The sequence below is a fragment of the Podarcis melisellensis genome (assembly GCF_964234715.1).
Source record: "Podarcis melisellensis genome assembly, chromosome: 7".
Lineage (NCBI taxonomy): Eukaryota > Metazoa > Chordata > Lepidosauria > Squamata > Lacertidae > Podarcis > Podarcis melisellensis.
The window spans coordinates 8,831,564-8,853,020 of NC_138539.1; positions in this window are offsets into that span (position 1 = coordinate 8,831,564).

Consider the following 21,457-nt stretch of genomic DNA (forward strand, 5'->3'; position numbering starts at 1 on the left):
TGGATGGTGGAGAGAGCTTAATTTCTGCTGCAACAGAGGGTAGAAACTGAAACAATTGATACAAATTTGCAGGAAAGGGGATTCTGACTAAACATTAGGATAGGGAGAGGGAATGAACCAGGAAGAAAGGAGAGTCAAGAAAAGAGATTATGAATAAACATTAGAAAGAACTTTCTGGCTGTAAGAGCTGTTTGACAGTGGAACAGACTACCTGAGAAGGTGGTGGGCTCTTCTTCAATGGAGGTTTTTAAATAGTTTGGATGACCATATATCAGGGTTTCTTTATCTGTGATTCCTGTATTGCAGGGGGTTGGACTAGATGCCCCTTGGGGTCCCTTTCAACTCTATGATTCTCTCTCTCCATATACTCTTTCATATTTTGATCCTTTTTTTCTTTCCATTTTTCTGAGAAGTTTATTAGGACATCCAAGAAGTGTGACTACGCTCGAATCTACTCATTAGCCCAGAGCTGTATATCAAGTCAGGTCATCTTGGAATTCACAAAGATCAAATCCCTCAAGCACTGCTGTCTCAGAAGAGGCAGATCTGCCCCCCTCTCAGAATTCTGTTCTCAGATGTATTTCTGCAAAGAAACCACAAAATCTTAAATGCGTCACTGAATCCATTGCCTAAGGGAGACAGTTAGAAATTGGGGCTCGGCAGACATTGATTTCAACCTCTTAACCTTGATTGCTCAGAGGGCAGATAGCAGGTCTGATCACAGACTCAGAGAAGACAATGAACTGAGGGGACAGTGTGATTGTCTCATCATACGTGCCTCACCCTAGATTGTCAGCCGGGGAAGTGCTTTGAGTGAGAAGAAAGGGGTGAAATATGCTAAAAACAGCCTGGTAGAAATATTATGTAGGAAATAGCCACCAAATGAATGCAGCAGCCTTGTAGCAATAGATATGTCTACTAATCTGTCCTATCAGAATGCCTTCATTATGGTGGGATGGGGTGGGGGGAGGTTAGAGAGAAGGCTGTTCTGTTTCTAATCAAGCTGAAAGTTGGAAGATTCAGGACAGACAAAAGAATGTACTTCTTCACAAAGTGCATTTCAGAGCTTTGGAGCTATCTCCCACCACATTGGATGGAGGTTGGTTTGGAGGAACACATCAGAAGAAGAAGAAGAGGAAGAGGAAGAGGAAGAGGAAGAGGAAGAGGAAGAAGAAGAAGAAGAAGAAGAAGAAGAGTAGTAGTAGTAGTAGTAGTAGTAGTAGTAGTAGTAGTAGTTTGGATTTGATATCCTGCCTTTCACTCTCTTTAAGGCGTCTCAAAGCGGCTAACATTCTCCTTTCCCTTCTTCACAAAGTGCATTTCAGAGCTTTGGAGCTATCTCCCACCACACTGGATGGAGGTTGGTTTGGAGGAATGCAGAAGAAGAGGAAGAAGAAGAGGAAGAAGGAGGAGGAGGAGGAGGAGGAGGAGGAGAAGGAGGAGGAGGAGGAGGAGGAGGAGAAGAAGAAGAAGAAGAAGAAGAAGAAGAAGAAGAAGAAGAAGAAGAAGAAGAAGAAGAAGAAGAAGAAGAAGAAGAAGAGGAGGAGGAGGAGGAGGAGGAGGAGGAGGAGGAGGAGGAGGAGGAGTAGTTTGGATTTGATATCCCGCTTTATCACTACCCAAAGAAGTCTCAAAGCGGCTAACATTCTCCTTTCCCTTCCTCCCCCACAACAAACACTCTGTGAGGTGAGTGAGGCTGAGAGACTTCAAAGAAGTGTGACTAGCCCAAGGTCACCCAGCAGCTGCTCAAAGAGAAGGATGCACTCTGGTGCAAGAATACATGGTAATATGTACATTTCTTGATGTTCTAACTCTGGAGGAAACTCATGGAGCATGACAGCTCTTGAACTGCTGCACATATCACTCAGTAAGCACTGGAACCCCATCCCTGTCTAAACATCATTCTCTACCAATTTTAAGGAGGGCTTTCAGTGCCCCCTGGATATCCTCCCCTCAAAGTGTGCTAGAAAATGTCAGTCTGTAGCTTCAACCTAGATTGAGTTTCTACCTGAAAACTCCAAATGGGAACCTTCTGCCATAGGCCATTCCTGGATTACTCCCAGACATTTACATCCTTGTCTCTCCATCCCTGCTGATGTTGCTCCAGTGGTTCATTTAGCAAATTGTGAACGGAAGCAGGAGTGCACATGTGAAGAGCCAAGGACCAAACTGTGTCCCACTTTATACTCTGCAAGAGGGATTTTAACCCAATTGTTACTGATTAAATAACGTTTCACCCAGACTGACACTGCGTGCTTTGAGCTTCATCCCAATGCAATTTGAAACGACTGAGATATTACGCCTTGGAAATTGAAGTTTGTGATGGAACGGCTGACATGTGACTTGACTTTACAACAGTTTGAGTGATGTGGCGGTAATAAAGGTAGGATCCCCTGTCATTCAGGACAATTCTAAGTGCCTCAGCAAATCTTTTATCCTGCCAAGCAATTAAAGCAGCTTGTTTAGAATGGATTCTGACTTGGCTAGATTCCATTGGATGTCTCCATGATGTGGACATTTCATTTCAGCCCTGATACTGCAACTGCTACTTTGCTTGCTGCTGCTAAAGAGCAATTTCAGTAATCTATACAGAGTTATAAGGAGAACTTGCTCAGTGGCAAAGGTTGGATGGAGGAGAGGAACAAGACCTAGACATCTAACTTTTTCCTGCTAGGCACCTAAGTCCTCTGTCCGCCTGAGAAATGTTTCTAAACTTATCAAAAGCTCTTTTAAGCTTCTTTCTATATCCTTACAACTGAAGAGGATCTTCCCGCTCAGTGCACTCTGATTGTTGCTTCGGCCACATGCTGATGGCAATTTGCACTGTATGCAATCCTAGGTAAATTTATCATGGTGGTGTTCCACAAATAGGTACAAATAGATAATGGGAGAGGATTTACCCCAGCAAATTATTTGTCAAAATTACAAATACCTAAATACAGATGCTCATTTACCCTCGCTAGATTCAATGTGCTGCCATCTGCCTTATTGCAGGGCAGATTCAAGGGTAAACCATATGCGGAACGAGTCTGTCCCTGCAGCTTGATGGAGGTAGAAACTGTCTCTCATGCCTTGTTATGCTGCCGTTTCTACGGGGATATACGCTTGGATGAAGGGGAAGACAGAGGATGAGATGGTTGGACAGTGTTCTCGAAGCTACCAGCATAAATTTGACCAAGCTGCGGGAGGCAGTGGAAGACAGGAGTGCCTGGTGTGCTCTGGTCCATGGGGTCACGAAGAGTCGGACATGACTAAACGACTAAACAACAACAACAAATGCAAAAATCTCCAAATGAATCCAAACTTCAATGTCTAAAATCCCTGGTAGAGGACAAGGATCCTGAGATCACGTTAAAGGTAGCCAGATTCTGTGTGATTGCCATAAAACTTAGGGAACAAGCTGTGATATCATAATGATTAAGGCCTAAAATGATAATTTTAGGTTATAATTTAGTGACTAAGTTTTAATTTATATATTTTTTAACTGTTGCTATATCTGTCTTGTATTGTCCCTGTTATACCTAATTGCAAATTCAAATGTACCCCTATTGTGCTTTGTGACTTCCTTGTTATTCTATGTGGGCTGGAACTGGTCTGTGACTGAAATAATAAATTCATTCATAGGTATTTGTAGAATACCACCATGGTAAATTTATTTTGCATACAGTGCTAGTCCTAAGAACATAAGAAAAGACTGCTGGATCAGGTCAAAGGCTCGCCTAGTCCACATTCTTGTTCTCACAGTGGCCAACCAAATGCCTACAAGAAACCTGCAAGCACGATTTGAGACATTACTGCCTCCAGGCAGTGAGGCACCGGACAGCCATTGCAAATTTGTCTGCTCTTTTTAAAGCCTTCCAAGCTGGTGGCCATCATTACCTCCTGGGGTAACAAGAGTAGACCTATTGAAATTAATGAACACAACTCATTTAGATCTGTTTCTTTCAGTGGATCTTCTCTGATGGAAACTTTGTTGTTGTTGTTGTTTAGTCGTTTAGTCGTGTCCTACTCTTCATGACCCCATGGACCAGAGCACGCCAGGCACCTCTGTCCTCCACTGCCTCCCGCAGTTTGATCAAACTCATGCTGGTAACATCAAAAACACTATCCAACCCTTTTGTCCTCTGTCGTCCCCTTCTCCTTGTGCCCTCCATCTTTCCCAACATCAGGGTCTTCTCCAAGGAGTCTTCTCTTCTCATGAGGTGGCCAAAGTACTGGAGCCTCAGCTTCACGATATGTCCTTCCAGTGAGCACTCAGGGCTGATTTCCTTCAGAATGGATAGGTTTGGTCTTCTTGCAGTCCATGGGACTCTCAAGAGTCCCATGGAAACTTCAAGTTCAAGTAGATAAATAGGCACCGCTCCGGAGGGAAGGTAAATGGCGTTTCCGTGTGCTGCTCTGGTTCGCCAGAAGCGGCTTAGTCATGCTGGCCACATGACCCAGAAGAGTCATGGAAACTTAGTTGGATGCAACCTCTTCAGAATTTTCCTAAGGGAGAAAAATCAGATTGGATTCACTCAATGGTAGAGCATCTGTTTTGCATGCAGAAGGCCCAAGGTTCAATGGCTGGCATCTCCTGATAGGGTTGGGGAAGATGGTTGCCTTTGCCAGTCAATGTAGGCAATAATAAGCTGTGTAGGCCAATGGTTTGACTCCGTATACAGCAGCTTCCTGTGTTCTTAAATGTTGCTTTAAGGTGGAAATGTTGTGGAAAAGCTAGGGAAAGCAGCTTCTTGACTTCCTTCTCAGCTTGGAAGGAAATGGGGATGAGTCTTGTGGGAGGCATGAGAGAAGCAGAGTGGTTTTAAATGGCTATCCCATACCACGCAAAGCATGCAGTACAACAATATCAATTATTCACCGCATAGACTACCGAGCATAAATATTTCAACCCATGTCAACAACTGTACGACAAGAGAAGAAAAAGACAAATGCTTAAATTTCCATTTTAGGAAATCAGATGTGACAAGCTAGATACTAAAAGCAAATCAGATTCTGTGCATCCATTAGCACAAGGATTCAAAAGCACAGGCATTGTGAGTGAAACCCACTGAAGCGTTAGATATCCAGAGTAGAAAATACCCATTGGCATTTGCTTGCATTGCTCGGTTTCTATCATGGGGCTTGCATACTCAACTTTCAACATCAAATGAACTAAGGAAGAAAGGAGATTCGAGAAAGGAGATTCTGAATAAACATAAGGAAGAACTTTCTGGCTGTAAGAGCTGTTGGACAATGAAACAGTCTATGTGAGAAGATGGTGGACTCCCCTTCATTTGAGGTCTTTAAGCAGAGATTGGATCTCAGTTAGGGATTCTTTAGCTGTGAACTCCAGACTGCAGGCAGTTGGAATAATTTGACCCTTCCAGCTCTATGATGTAATATGCTTTAATATGTAATATGGAACATGGGTGGCACTGTGGGTTAAACCACAGGGCCTAGGACTTGCCAAGCAAAAGGTCTGTAGTCCGAATCCCCGCGATGGGGTGAGCTCCCGTTGCTCAGTCCCTGCTCCTGCCAACCTAGCAGTTCGAAAGCACATCAAAGTTCAAGTAGATAAATAGGTACCGCTCCGGAGGGAAGGTAAATGGCATTTCCGTGCGCTGCTCTGGTTTGCCAGAAGCGGCTTAGTCATGCTGGCCACATGACCCAGAAGCTGTATGCTGGCTCCCTCAGCCAATAAAGCGAGATGAGCGCCACAACCCCAGAGTCGACCATGACTGGACATAATGGTCAGGGGTCCCTTTACCTTTACTTTTAATATGCTTTAACTAGTGTTTTGAACACAGAACTAGGACATCGCAGGGGGTTGGACTACATGACCCTTGGGTCTCTTCCAACTCTGACTATATGACAATTGAAAGAGTATCAAGACCCCCACCTGTAATGCTCAAGGTATGTATATATGTGGAGAAGTCATTCTTGTCCAGGGTAACCAACCTAGTGCCTTCCAGATGTTGTGGACTATAACAACCATCATCCCTGACCATTGGCAGTGCTAGCTGGGGCTGATGGGAGTTGGAGTCCCTAACATCTGGAGAGCACCATGTTGGCTATTCCCACCCTGTAGTGATAAGACTGTCACATTATACTCCAAGTATCATGATAAGGGTGCTTAAGGGATTGAAGGAACAATCCAGATCCATGATTGGCTGTGATAAGGGGGATTTAGAGTAAGCAGATCTTCAGCTCAGCTGGCTGGACCAAACCCTGAAAAGCAGCCATTTTGGAGTGTGGAGAGGTAAAAATGTGGCAGGGGAAGCTTACCTTTACTCTTGACTCCTTTCAGCTCATTCATATGACACAGCAATGTAGTGGATGCTACTTTGGTAAAAAGCGTGGTATAAGTCAAAAACTATTTTTTAAAGGTTTCTTTTTCTCTCTGCCAGGTTTGGGTCAGTTCAGTGGAATTGGGGTAGGTTACTCTGGCACAATCTGTTGGCATGCAGAGAGCCGGGAGGCTAGCTGGCAAGCCCCAGCTGTGCCGTCTCCATCCATCAGCCCATGCTCTGACATAAATCAGTGACCTGGACTTCAAAAGCCAGGGCACACTATTAGCAGAATGTACTGCGCACACAGAATAGGCATGAGGTTTGTGAAGTCATACTACAACTACAGATTTATTAAACATAATTCAGGACAAAGAAACATGTCGTCTCTCTCTCTCATGTTGTCTCAGAGAGAATGGCAAAAAGCAAAAGGTATACACAAACGAAGTTCCTAGCATACTGTGCTGGAATGTAAACAGACATGTGATCCACAAAAATCCCATGCCTGTTCCTTAAGGTGGGATGGAAATGTCAACACAATCTACCCCAGCTTCCTATAGTTTGGGCAACTCTGCCCATCTTTGTGAATCCTTGTATTAAATGACTTGATTGACACCCCTCAGACTCAAGGTTGTGCAAAGCTGGGAACAGGCCAGATAGGGAATGTAAGCCCCATTTCAGTAATACAGTGGTATCTCGGGTTACAGATGCTTCAGGTTACAGACATTTCAGGTTACAGACTCTGCTGACCCAAAAATAGTACCTCGAGTTAAGAACTTTACTTCAGGATGAGAACAGAAATCGCGCGGCGGCAGCGGGAGGCCCCATTAGCTAAAGTGGTACCTCAGGTTAAGAACAGTTTCAGGTTAAGAACGGACCTCTGGAACAAATTAAGTTCTTAACCCAAGGTACCACTGTATACCTGGGAGACGCAGAGTAAGTACCCTCAAAATCATATGCCCATGCAAATTGGCCCACCTGGTGCCCACTCTGTTCTACCCTGCTCAGACTTAGAAGTGTGGACTAGAAATTAATCATCCAGGGGATTTCATATTTCTCCAGATGTTGCACCACCATTCTTGGCACTTGAAATATATCAAAATATCTACTAATTTTTGAGGGGAAATGCACATTTAAGCATGTGTTGTGAGTGGAAAAAGACATATTTAAGCAAGTATTTTGTGGAGGGGGAGCTGGGGGTGTCTTCAGAATAATGTGGAAAAAGAATGGGGCAGAATTATGAGTAAAATGTGGTAGAGGTATAGATTGGATAGATAGCTTTAATCCATCCATATTTCTAATAGGTGAAAGACACTTTCACCCCCTCTTATTAATACTGAAGCCACTCTTACACCTACCTATATACGCTGTACCTAATTTTTTTGCAAATCGTCTACTCCTTTTAGAGATGAAATGGATTGCACGATAAAAGTGAACAGCGAAGGAACAGAAGAACACTCTTCACATATGTATCAAAATATCCACTGAAACTTTAAGAAAAGATACACACTTTTAGAAATGTGCTCTGAGGAGTGAGAGAATATATGAAAGTGGCGTTGACTGGCTATAGTCATGGAAATGGCGTTGCCTGGCTATAGTCAGAATTCGTCATCCCTGTACCTCGCAACTTGGCACCCACAGTGTGCCTGCAGGTATATGGATGCCCCTGAGGTCTTCTCCTGTCACCCACAAAGCCTCTGAGTCCCACCCCTTCAATGTCCCCTTGGTCATGAAATGATAAGGGTGGTTACCTTTTTCAGCAGGTGCTAAAACAGAAGATGCCAAAATCTTCCACAAGACTGGACTGGTTACACCAGCGGCTCAGTTTCTTGCTGCTGTCAAATGAACCTCACCAACTTGGGGAACGTCTGAAAATACTCCTGAACCCAGCTTGTTTTCACAATCATATGATTATTTTGTTGTAACCTAAACTGAAACCTTAAAGATGATGGGAGTTGCGGTTAAGGAGATGTTGAGAATGTTCTTTCCAGCGCAGTGCAATAGCTTCTTTATCTTTTAGAAGTGTGGTACCGTCTGCTGAGCGTAGGGGGCATATGCCATGATTTATTGACCCATAGATGGTCTTTGTGGCTTTAAAGAAACTCTGTGTATCATGAGTGTTGGCTAGGTGCTGGATCTCTTGAGCTTTTTTTATCTACCAGGTTTTTTTTAGTTCTCTGGTTCTTCTTTGAACCTCAACCTTAGCATTGGCATAGGTTTTTTTTTTCTTAGTGGCACAGTTTCTATCTCTTTGCCAGATCTGAAAGGCCTTCCTTTTCTTGTCAATCATGCATTCAATCTCATTGTCATTCTTAACAAACCAGTCCTGGTGTTTCTTGGTCCAGAATTGGCCTTCACAGTCACATACGGACTCATTGCTAAAACCATGTTTATGGAAGACAACCTTACTCGGCTACGAGTGATTGCCAAGGAAAAGGAGAAGAAATAAAAGGTACCTCTGAGCATGTGCAAAGGGCATTTCTTCCACCATAAGGCGACCAGATCCAACCCTTACACACTATGCATGAGAGGACAGGAGGCCTTCTAGATCAGTGTTAGCAACTTTTTGTTGTTGTTGTTTAGTTGTTTAGTCATGTCCGACTCTTCGTGACCCCATGGATCAGAGCACGCCAGGCACTCCTGTCTTCCACTGCCTCCCGCAGTCTGGTCAAACTCATGCTGGTAGCTTCGAGAACACCGTCCAACCCATCAGGGTTTTAAGGTGGTGTTTGCTAAATCTCGCTGTGAAATTCATCGAGATGGCAAGCTCATTCTATATGCAAAATGTGTTAATGGTTTGTACCAATTGCCTTTTGTTTCAGGTACAGGTACTGCAGAAGCAACTGAGAAAGAGTGTTGCAATTTCTCTGTTGATAAGAATGAGAAGTTGCATGACCAATGTATTCATTATTACCACCGTCTTTATGGTCATTTGAATTTCCAGGCTGTGGCAAAAGTGCCTAATATGGTTAAGGGTATGAAGTTGAAAGAATGTCCCTACCACATGAAATGTGTTTCTTGTGCTGAGAGTAAGGCAAGGCAAGCTCCCAAAGGTACAGAGTCTGGGAGAGAGGCCAAGAAACCATACGAAGTCATTCATGCAGACTTAGTGGGGCCTCTAGCGCTCTCTAGAGGCAATTCAAGGTTTTTCATGGTTTTGATAGATGCCTATTCTAGATATGTATGGGTCTATATGCTGCAGAAAAAGTCTGAAGCCTTTACCAAGTTTTGCCAGTTTTGTAAATGGCTCAGAAATGTACATAATGAGAATGTATGTTGTATTTTCACAGACCGGGGTGGAGAGTTTTGTTCAGAGGAGTTTGAGAGTTTTCTTTCTGAACAGGGCATTGAGCATAGGACAGCCACGCCCAGATCACCCTGGCAGAATGGTTTATGTGGGAGAATAAACCAGACCCTGCAGCAAGGAATCAGAACACTGTTACATGATTCGGGGCTGCCCAATCCTTATTGGGCCGAAGCTCTTTCGTTTTTCTGCCACGTGTATAACAGAAGGTATCAGTCAGCAGTAAATCGCACCCCATATGAGATGCTTCACAAAAGAAAGCCATGTGTAAAGTATTTTAAATTTTTTGGATCGGAGGTTTGGGTGCACACCTCTCAGGTGACAAACTGAGCAAGCGTGGTGAGCATGGTGTTTTCCTAGGATATGAGAAAGGGTCTTATCGTGTCCTGATCACAGACACAAAAACCATAAGGCTGACCAGGAGTATTGAGGACAATCCAAAATGGGACAGAGTTGGCGTTTTTCAGTATTATCCCATTTGTGATGATGCTGCAAAAGGGGCAAAGACAGTTAAGAGGGAGGCAAGTTCTGATGTGAATGATAATTCTGATGCTGATGTAGTTCCTGATGGTGGCACAGATTATCAGAGCCCAAAAGCCTCAGGTGACTCTGACGCAGACTCAGACTTAGCAGCTTCATATACTTTAGCTCCCCATTCTCCCAAAGAGGAGGAAGCACCAGAACAAGAGGATCAGAGAGTTTTGCGCAGATCCGAGAGAACAACCAAGGGTGTACCACCGAAAAGGTTTTCTGAAGAGTTTGCAAAGGCTGCGGTTACGAGCAACTCTGGTGGGGTTTTTAAACCAGGCATGAAGTGTGCTGAGAGTAATAGCACAAAACGCTTTATTTATTTCCTTACCTGACCTTAAGTGGTTCATGTGTAATACGTTAAAAGATCAGAATTGAAGGAGCAAGCGTTTAAGTACAAAAAGTGGTTTGTTCAAATCTGCCTAATTAACAATATCAGTTTGCATTTGAGAGTGAGAAACGTGTATGAAGATTTTTCTAGAAGCTGCTTTTTCGTTTGTATATTCACAATGTGTATTGCGTGTGTACTACAGATTGAGGTTTGTGTTTTAACTCTTTCCTGATAGACACAGAGTGGTTGCAGTGACTGTTTAATGATGTGATAAAAGTGTCTTAGATAAGGGGGAGAGAGAGAGATACTTGCAGATGTGTTAACAAAGGTTGTAAGCAGAGAACAACTTTTGGAATGTGTATGTAAATTGCAGTTATATTTAGATTCTTGAATGGTCGGATTAAATGGAGGATGAGGAGATTTCACCCCTCCCATATCCAAGAATCTACTGATGAGTCTGGTGATTTTCAAGAGGGGAGGGGCGGTGTTCTGCTCTCTACTTATTCCACTCCAGCCTAACATCAAAGAGTCAGTCAGTGTGTCAGGGAGAGAGAGAGACTGAGTGTTAGAGATTGTGTGTATAGATAAGGTTGCTGCTAAAAGCAGCTGCAGACACTCAGTGCAGTTCAGCATTCATTTTGTTTAGAACTCATTTAGCTCTGTATATAGTTGTGTATTATAGTTGTAGTTAGAATAAAAGAAGATATTCTACAGAGCTGCTCTCCAAGTCGTTTATGCTCTGCTGTACTCTGCTATATTCTGCTGTGCGATGACTGTCTTCTTGTGGAAGTGAATCTGGTGCTCACAACTCTAAGCTGTGAGTCCACAGCACTTTGACCTGTTCCTGTGCAGAAGGTGGTCTCTGGAAGTGCTACCCAGCTCGCCCAGCGCAGTCGGGGCTGAAGTGGATGAGTCCAGTTGGTGGCACTGGCTCAGGGGCGATGCTGACAGTCTTCTCTTCTCACGAGGTGGCCAAAGTATTGGAGCCTCAGCAACTTTTAGCTACTCATTCTTAGAAACTAACCTCCCAAGTACAGGGCTCATAGCCTTTTCTGTCAACTCAATTGTATGCTGCACTGCTTCTACAGGCGCTGAACTGAGAAAAACCTTTTTTTTTAAAGCAGAGAAAATTGGAATGAAAGCCCCATATCCCAATCCTTTCATCTTGGCACTGAAGCTACAGTCCAGGGGAGCTTCTTCTGTTTTATGAACTAATTTCCCAGTCTCTAATTTCAACCTCACTGGAAATATCTATATATTTCAACCAGTATTGGAATTGGAGGTGTTCAGCCTGGCATGTTGTCAATACAGGTGTCTCAAACACTATGGATCTGGAGAAATGTTCCGTGTGAGCGCTAGAATTGGCATGCTGCTGGTCCAGAAACCATTACCATGTCAATAGAACGTCTCGGCCGCAGTCATTGATGCTGGGATTCTTGCAATTTCAACTGAGCAACTCCTATTTAAGTTGTCAATGGCAGAGGCAGCTACCTTGTTGATTCTTGTTTCGGTGATTCTGAAGAAAGCCATCAGCAGCGGTACCAATGAATGCATCAGTTAGCAGTTCAAAGACTATTTATTTCAAAGAGAACAATGAGATGCTTTATGGGATGAAAAAGCCACCAAGGGGATATATATATATAGCAAGCGTTTTTTTAAAAAACAGTCTACAGTTCTAAAGTATTGGAGCCTCAGCTTCAGGATCTGTCCTTCCAGTGAGCACTCAAGGCTGATTTCCTTAAGAATGGATAGGTTTGATCTTCTTGCAGTCCATGGGACTCTCAAGAGTCTCCTCCAGCACCATAATTCAAAAACATCCATTCTTCGGCAATAAGCCTTCTCTGGACCATAAAGAAGGGTGATCGCTGAAGAATTGATGCTTTTGAATTATGGTGCTGGAGGAGACTCTTAAGAGTTCCATGGACTGCAAGAAGATCAAACCTATCCATTCTTAAGGAAATCAGCCCTGAGTGCTCACTGGAAGGACAGATCCTGAAGCTTAGACTCCAATACTTTGACCAACTTATGAGAAGAGAAGACTCCCTGGAAAAGAACCTGATGTTGGGAAAGATGGAGGGCACAAGGAGAAGGGGACGACAGAGGACGAGATGGTTGGACAGTGTTCTCGAAGCTACCAGCATGAGTTTTACCAAACTGCGGGAGGCAGTGGAAGACAGGAGTGCTTGGCGTGCTCTGGTCCATGAAGTCATGAAGAGTTGGACACGACTAAACGACTAAACAACAACAACAACACAGTTCTATGATCCTATGACCAGTAATTTTTTTCCCTTTAAAAAGGTATATTTGTACAAATATATCAAATAATAATACCAAATGAAATGAAACAGGGAACCATAACAACAACACTACTAGTAATTTGATCATACTATAAAACAACAGGCATAAAGAACAAAATTATAAATGTGCCAATCTTATTTCCTGGAGAGTTTTATATGCACCAGCACAATTCTGATCTGAAAGGAGCAGGGGTGGGGAAATAAAATGCACCTAATTGTCCTAGGAATTTCCATAATAAGGGTTGTTAGATAAAGAAATACATGGATATAAATACACACACATGTACACATTAGAACATGAGTTATCAATTACACCTCTCCAAAGCTTTTTTTCTATAAAAAAATGTTTAGGGGCACTCTTATTTTGACCCAATAAAATAACCATTTTATAGTTCAAATCAGGGAACATAAATACAGTAAATGGACAGAAGTGCAAAAAACATGCATTACTTCATGCACACAGTACACAGTAACTTCTGAGACACAGGAAACACCAAGAAAGGAAAAGAAGCCGCTATCAGGGGTAGCAACAGAACTGACGATTCAGCGTGCTAGAGAGGAAAATAACATTTTTTAAAAATAATAATAATTAGTTTCTTCTCCTGTTAGATTCACAAAATGTTTAGGGGTATTCGTACCCCTGTGTACTCCCAGAACAAAGCACCGAACCTCTCCAAATTTACTGTACAGAGAAATTTCCATTGGCCCTACGGGATCTTTTGGAACCTCCCCTCCAAAACTGATGATGGAAGTACATTTGAATGCAGCTGTGAATTTCCTCTAAAGAAATGCAAAGATTTCCTGAAGAAGAAACACTTGTGAATATATTTTTTTTTGGGGGGGGGGGTTTACAAGAGTCAGGCTTGAACCCTTCTTCACAAGACTCGTTGTAAGAAGAAAGTGGAACCCACAAACATGTATATTTACAGCATTCTTATCCCTCTCCTTAACAAAGTATTTCTTGGGGAGATTTATATATTTATTTAATGGACCATAACTACCTCTGCAGGGACACGGGTGGCGCTGTGGGTAAAACCTCAGCGCCTAGGACTTGCCGATCGTCAGGTCGGCGGTTCGAATCCCCGCGGCGGGGTGAGCTCCCGTTGCTCAGTTCCAGCGCCTGCCAACCTAGCAGTTCGAAAGCACCCCTAAGTGCAAGTAGATAAATAGGGACCGCTTACTAGTGGGAAGGTAAACGGCGTTTCCGTGTACTGTGCTGGCTCGCCAGATGTAGCTTGTCACGCTGGCCACGTGACCCGGAAGTGTCTTCGGACAGCGCTGGCCCCCGTCCTCTTAAGTGAGATGGGCGCACAACCCTAGTGTTGGACACGCCTGGCCCGTATGGGCAGGGGTACCTTTACCATTAACTACCTCTGCATTAAAACAACAACAACAACACAGCATGGACATAAAATCAGAAAGAACTTGTAATGGTTGTGAGGGGTTACTTGTGCGTAAATTGCCTTCGGTTTAGTTAGATTGCTTGCCCAACCATGCTTAGGGTCAGAGCTCGCCCTCCGTGACCTGTTAGTCACTTGCAGAATCCGTCAGTTGGCGTTTCTTGAACCTCTTCCAGCATAAAAGCTGTTTGACCCCGAGTCTCTTCCTATGTTCCCTGCGCGGAACGCGTCTGCGCAAGTAAGGGAAGGCAGGGGCGTGCCAGCGCTCTCTCCACTAGTTTCGGGTGAAGGGTCTTGGAGCCCTGTCACCAATTCCTCCATCTCCCTCTCTTCTCTATTGGTGTTACACTGAATTCCTTCCCCCCTGCTGGTCCCTTCTCCGGCATCGCTCGGGAGCCCTGCCTCCGCTTCTCGCTCTGATGTCAGTTCCCTGACGGAACTTAATCCACATTTGGAAAAGTTGCAGTTATTGGTGTGTGAGTTCTCCCACCTCTTCCCTGCTGTAATTTGCAATTTTCCATAGCAACAATTCCATAGCATAGCACTTTTCCACAGCAACAAAAAATTACAGTTCTCAGGATTCTTTGGATGGAGCCATGACTTTTTAAAGTAGCATGATAGTGTTTTAAATGCATAGTGCAGACAGGACCTAAGTCTAAATGCAAACCTCAAGGTTTCAAGATCTGCTATTATTTTATTCGTTCGTTTAAATCTTTGCATTTGTTGCTTCACCCACTTCCCTCTGATTCTGTCCATCACTGGAATGTTGCCTCTAAATGTAAAAGGTAAAGGACCCCTGGATGGTTAAGTCCAGTCAAAGGCGACTATGGGGTTGCAGCGCTCATCTTGCTTTCAGATCGAGGGAGCTGGCGTTTGTCCACAGACAGCTTTCTGGGTCATGTGGCCAGCATGACTAAACCGCTTCTGGCACAACGGAACACCATGATGGAAACCAGAACACATGGAAACACTGTTTAGTTTCCTGCTGCAGCAGTATCTATTTATCTACTTTCACTGGTGTGCTTTCGAACTGCGAGGTTGACAGGAGCTCACCCTGTTGCGGGGATTTGAACTGCCGACCTTCCGATCAGCAAGCCCAAGAGGCTCAGAGGTTTTAGACCACAGCGCCACCCACATCCCTATGTGGTCTCTATAAGGTTTCCCAGGATATATTGTATCACCTTGGCTGAAAAAAAGCTTCCTAATCATTGATTTATTGGCTCCCCACACAAAGGAACCCTGCTCTCTCTCTCTCTTCCCACAATAATCCCTACTCTCTCTCACTCTCTCTGCAGCACTTATCACATTGGGGAAACGAATGCCTGAAGAGTGCTGATATGTGTACCACTACGATTTTTCAAAACATTTGAACATGAAAGTGCCTGTGTTTGTTCTGCCTATGCTGGTTCTAAGCAGGCTGGATGTAAACATTGTCAATGGGCTAGCATCCTCAAACACACCCAAGGGCAACAACAGGCAGGTTAAGGGGTGCCTGACAGGGCTATGCCACACTTAGCTTTTGTGTCTAACAGAGGGGACTGTCTAAGGAGATCATAAAAAGGGATGCAGAATAAATTTGATTCATATTGCATTTATAGATGGACCTACCCAATTCACCCATGCTGCAACATTATGCAAACTGGAACACAGCTACCTTATCCCACCAAAAATGCACATGCTAGTGAAAAGTGTGCATCAAAATGCATTTATTGGTGGAATTAGTATTTAATAATGCATTATAAGGAAACTGCTTTGCAAAAAAACACAAATGTGCACATCAGGCGAAACAGCACCCAAAGCATATATTAGGTTATCTTCACACTAAAATGCTGCTGAATACTCATGAGTACTTTGGAATAAAAAAATCAAAAAAATCAACTGATGTAGAAACATGGAGAACTAAATTTTAGCATTGAAAATAGAGGAACCGGGAGAAATCAAAATCGGCAGGGTGTCTCTATTCATGACAAATGGCTGCTACTGCATCTGCCACCTGAGGCAATTGCCTCATTTTGTCTACTGGTAGGACTGCCCTAAGAGAGAGAGAGAGAGAGAGAGAGAGAGAGAGAGAGAGAGAGAGAGAGAGAGAGAGAGAGAGAGAGAGAGAGAGAGAGAGAGAGATTCTCTGTTGCTCCTTCCTAGTAAGCAAGTTAACATTCATGAGGCAGTTCCTTTTCTAAAGGTTATTTTCTTTCTCCTTCTCTTGTAGAGTTTTAATACACTATTTCTGAAAGAAAGAATCTTTGTGTATTGCAGCAACACAGAGAGTGTCTGTTTTGGATTCAACATGTTGCTACCAACCAATGCTGGTGTCTCTCCCCGCCCCCCCCCATTCCTTTTCTTCTCCTTCTTTCCTCCAGCAATAGCAAGCTGCTTACAAGCGGCTCCTTTTCAAATGCAAAACCATTATCGGCAGCCGTTTCCTAAGTCAGTTCAAAGGGAGGAAATAATAGTGTTTTACTGCACCGTCCTACACCTGGCTGATGTTTTATTAATGAATGTCTCAACATCCTGCACACATGCACAGACGCTGGCGGGTTTTCGTTCTCCCCTTCTGCTGCTCAGTTCAGATCAGATGTCAAAATAAGAGGGAACACGAGGGGTCATTTCCTCTTAAATGAACGCCGGGCTGCTGCTTCAGACACAACACGCTGCGCAAAGAAAAAAGGAGAAGGAGGGAGAGGCAAAGAAACTGGAGAGCATGAAAACATCTTGTAACCCCAGGCAGAGTTTGGCTCTGGCTGTCCCAGGGAATGACATGTGAATGGGTCCCAATTAGAAGGCTCTGGAGGAATTTTAGGGATCAAATATATTGGTATGACTGCTCTACAGCTCCTTGGCATATAAATGAAAGCAACATATAAACAAGTAAGCACTGCAGTTTTAGTCATTCCTTTAAAATAAACCCAAATGTTCCTCCCATCTGATGGATTGCAATGGATTCCAGTTTAAGTGCATGCTGTACTGGCTCCCATTCTTTTCTCTCTGCTTAATCTACAATGGCAACAGGCAACATGGAAGAGCCACCAGCTAAGTAAAGAGTGTAAGAAGAGCCTGCTGGATCAGGCCGATGGCCTATCTAATCCAGCATCCTGTTCTCACAGTGGCTGACCAGATGCCTGTAGAAAACTAGCAAGAAGGAATCCAGTACAAGAGTACTTTCCCCTCCTTTGGCTTCCAGAAACTGGTATTCAAAAGCATTGCTGCTTCCAAGTGTGACGGCAGAACTTCTCCTTCTCCTTCTCCTTCTCCTTCTTCTCCTCCTCCTCCTCCTCCTCCTCCTCCTCCTCCACCTCCTTCTTCTTTGCCAATCATTTGTAGCCGAGTAAGATTGTCTTCCATTAACACGGTTTTAACAGTGAGTCCGTAAGTGACTGTGGAGGCCAATTCTGGATCCACACATCCTTCCACAGTGGGGACATAGGTTTCTAGGCGGGAGCCATGGTGAGGGTTTGCCAAGCGTGCCTTCCTCTTAGCACGTTTCTCCCTTTCGTTCTGAGTTTGAGCATCTTCAAAGTCCATGACACATTTGGTAAAGGCTGTGCTCCAAATGGAATGCACACAGGCCAGTGTTTCCCAGTTGTCGGTGTTTATACTATAATTTTTTAGATTTGCCTTGAGAGTCTTTAAACTTCTTTTGTTGACCCCAAGCATTACACTTTCCATTTTTAAGTTCAGAATAGGAAGGCAGAGCATAGCCTTCATGGCTAGTAGACTCCAAAAGCCCTCTCCTCCAAGAATTTGGTGGAACACAGGCTGTGTGCATCAACCAAATTGAGCAAAAAAATAACAATTCCCCCAATTACAGAATTGGAGTCTGACATTCTCACCAGCATTCTTGCACCACATCATCTCACCACTGCCTTCCTCCCTCTCTGTCCCATCAGCAATGCAGATGGAGGGAGGTCAGGTGCGTAGCACAACAAAACAATGACATCTGCTACTGCTCTGGAAAGTTATCCAACATAAGGGCTTCACCTCTGAAAAGTCCCTGTCCAAGCCTGATCAACTTTCCGAACTCATTTTATGACCTTTCTTTTAGGCTGCAAGAGAGATAGATAGTAAAACAAAATACTGTGAAAAGTTGTTTAAGACATAGGGCTTAATGTTTTCTGTTTTGATTTAATGAGAGTCAGATGGGTGGAGCTGATTGCTTCTCAACTTGAGCTTTTAGGATGGGGCCAACTATATGTCTAAACTAAAATAAGGCCAGAAAACTTCCTCTTGCACTTGCAACAGAGGCTTGAGAAAAGGCCAGAAGGGAAGAGAAGCAGGGGAGAAGAAGACTGGAACAGGAACCAGCCCATGAAAGAAAATGTCCATACAGTGGTGCCCCGCAAGACGAATGCCTCGCAAAACGAAAAACGCGCAAGACGAAAGGGTTTTTCGGCTTTTGCGTCGCTTCGCTTGACAAATTTCCCTATGGGCTTGCTTCGCAAGACGAAACGTCTTGTGAGTTCTTGCGATTTTTTTTCCTTTTTCTTAAAGCCGCTTAGCTGCTAAGCCGTTAATAGCTGCTAAGCCGCTAAGCCGCTAATAGCCGCTAATAGCCGTGCTTCGCAAGACGAAAAAACCGCAAGACGAATAGACTCGCAGAACGGATTAATTTCGTCTTGCGAGGCACCACTGTAGTTCAGTGGTAGAGTATCTGCTTTCTCTTCAGAAAGTCCAAGTTCAATTCCTTGCATCTTTGAGAAGGGCTGGGAGAAAATACCCACGAATGAAACCCTGGAGAGCTGAATAAGATAGACCAATGGTCTGACTTACTAAAAGTCAGCACCCCTTGAATCAGTGTGTAAAAGGAAATTGAGACGCTTAATGAATAATGGAGAGTAGCAGAGTGAAACAATCTGCTTCAGGCAGCACCATGGAGCTGTTGGTGGTGAGATGAAAATGGGAATCACTGTTCAAATGGCACTGCAAGGTTTCTTAAACTGTTGACCTCAGCGGTGGAGCAGCAGGGAAGCCAAACGCCATGGGCCAGCATTGAGCAGAAAGGAGCACAAATCTAGGAGTCACAGGATTAAGGGCGGCTGAAATTCACATATTGATCCAAAATAACTCACCAAATCTTGGGCTGTGAGCTTCTTGTGTCCATTCCATGCTCATATCAAAGCAGTTGCCTCACTAACATCTCCATTCTCTAGAGAAATGCCACCTCAGATGTGTGGTCCCAGTGCCCCTTATACAGCACGTACTGCCAGAATAACTTGCTGCTGTGCTCACCTCACCCATCTGTGGGATTTACTGTCCTTAGCTATCTGCGGGATTTCTACTGCTTTCCTCCTCTGCCCCAAAGGCCTTCTCAACAAAGTGCATTTAGTGAAAACATACAAGTTTCCTCAACGTAGAACCTGAAAACACTTTGCATAGAAATCAATGAGGATGCAGAGCAAGCAAGCATGAGACAGATGCACAATGAATTATTTCTTCAACTCAATCCAGAGATTTGTCCTAATTTAACAGGGATAGTCAGGGTGAATAACAGTCCAAACTGGACAGACTATCACCCTGCATAACCCACAAACCAGAATTTTTCACCATCTACAGTGGTACCTCGGGTTAAGAACTTAATTCGCTCCGGAGGTCCATTCTTAACCTGAAACTGTTCTTAACCGGAGGTACCACTTTAGCTAATGGGGCCTCCCGCTGCTGCCACATGATTTCTGTTTTCATCCTGAAGCAAAGTTCTTAACCTGAGACACTATTTCTGGGTTAGCGGAGTCTGTAACCTGAAGCATCTGTAACCTGAAGTGTCTGTAACCCAAGGTACCAATGTATTGCAAACTTTGGTGGTGGTCTAACATAACTGTATCAAGCACCACAGAACAAGGTGGCTGGCTGCACCTTGTTGCAAGGAGCAGTGATAGCTTCCAACTGGGATGATTTTAAAAGAGGACTAGATAAGTTCACAGTAGATATGGCTGTCAATGGCTACTAGACCCTATGGGTAGGTTATCTCTCCACTGTCAGAAGCAGTATGCCTCTGAATGCTAGATGCTGGGAATTAAAAGAGTACTGTTGAACTCAGGTCCTGCTTTTGGGATTTGCATCGGGCATCTGATTGCCCATTGTGAGAGGTCCTTCTTATGCAGCACCATAGAGAGCTCCATGTGACCAGCTTATTCTGACAAAGGCTGGAACTGAACTAAGGCCTTGTGAGTCTCTTCCTCCTGCTCGTCCATCCCAACCTCCATGCCCTGTGGCTTTCAGAGGGTGAGTCCCTTGACATGAAGGCAAGTCTTCTGCTGCCTTTCTGTGGCACCCCAATGCCCGATACACTTCCTGTATCATTGGGCAGTAGGGCAGGAGGAATGCTATTCATCTGGCAAGACAGGCTGAGGGAACACCAACTATGAAGGACCTCTGTCTTGGGGCTCATCCATGCTTCCACTTGTCCTGCCTCTTCCTCCCAGCAAAACCCACTGTTTACCACTGAATCTAACATCATTCTGCAGATTGTTCAAATGCAATGATAAACAACAGATTTTCCAAGGGAAAGTAGCAAGACAAACAAAAAACTTATCCATTCCTAAAAAGCATGGGGCAGGCCAAAAACCCCTTGGCCCAGGGCTTTTTAGGCACAGGACAAGAGGAAGTTTGGACGAGTCCTAGGTCTCTGTTGGCGCTTGGCCACCACCATCAGGAGCCAGGCCCAGCGCTCAAGCTGGTGGTACAGAAGCCCCAGAAATGGCCTGCTCCTTCAGAGCAGGTGTGGTGTAGTGGTTAAGAGCGGTAGATTTGTAATCTGGTGAACCGGGTTCGCTTCTCCGCTCCTCCACATGCAGCTGCTGGGTGACTGGGCTAGTCACACTTCTTTGAAGTCTCTCAGCCTCACTCACCTCACAGAGTGTTTGTTGTGGGGGAGGAAGGGAAAGGAGAATGTTAGCCGCTTTGAGACTCCTTAAAGGGAGTGATAAAGCGGGATATCAAATCCAAACTCCTCTTCTTCTTCTTCTTCTTCTTCTTCTTCTTCTTCTTCTTCTTCTTCTTCTTCTTCTTTTCTTCTTCTTCTTCAGCAGATGGCATTCATAGAAAGATGCAACCACATCATACTCTATATGTTCTATTTTGTTTTTTTTTATATTGCAATTATATGTTGTGAACAGCCAGGAGATATAATAATAATAATAATAATAATAATAATAATAATAATAATAATAATAATAATAATAATCCCATGAATGCTTGCTGGACATGCTGGCACAAAGCCACGTATAGATAGTTGTGACTGTCGCATTAAATGCAACAGGTATTAAGTCAGTGGGACGCGGGTGGCGCTGTGGGTAAAAGCCTCAGCGTCTAGGGCTTGCCGATCGAAAGGTCGG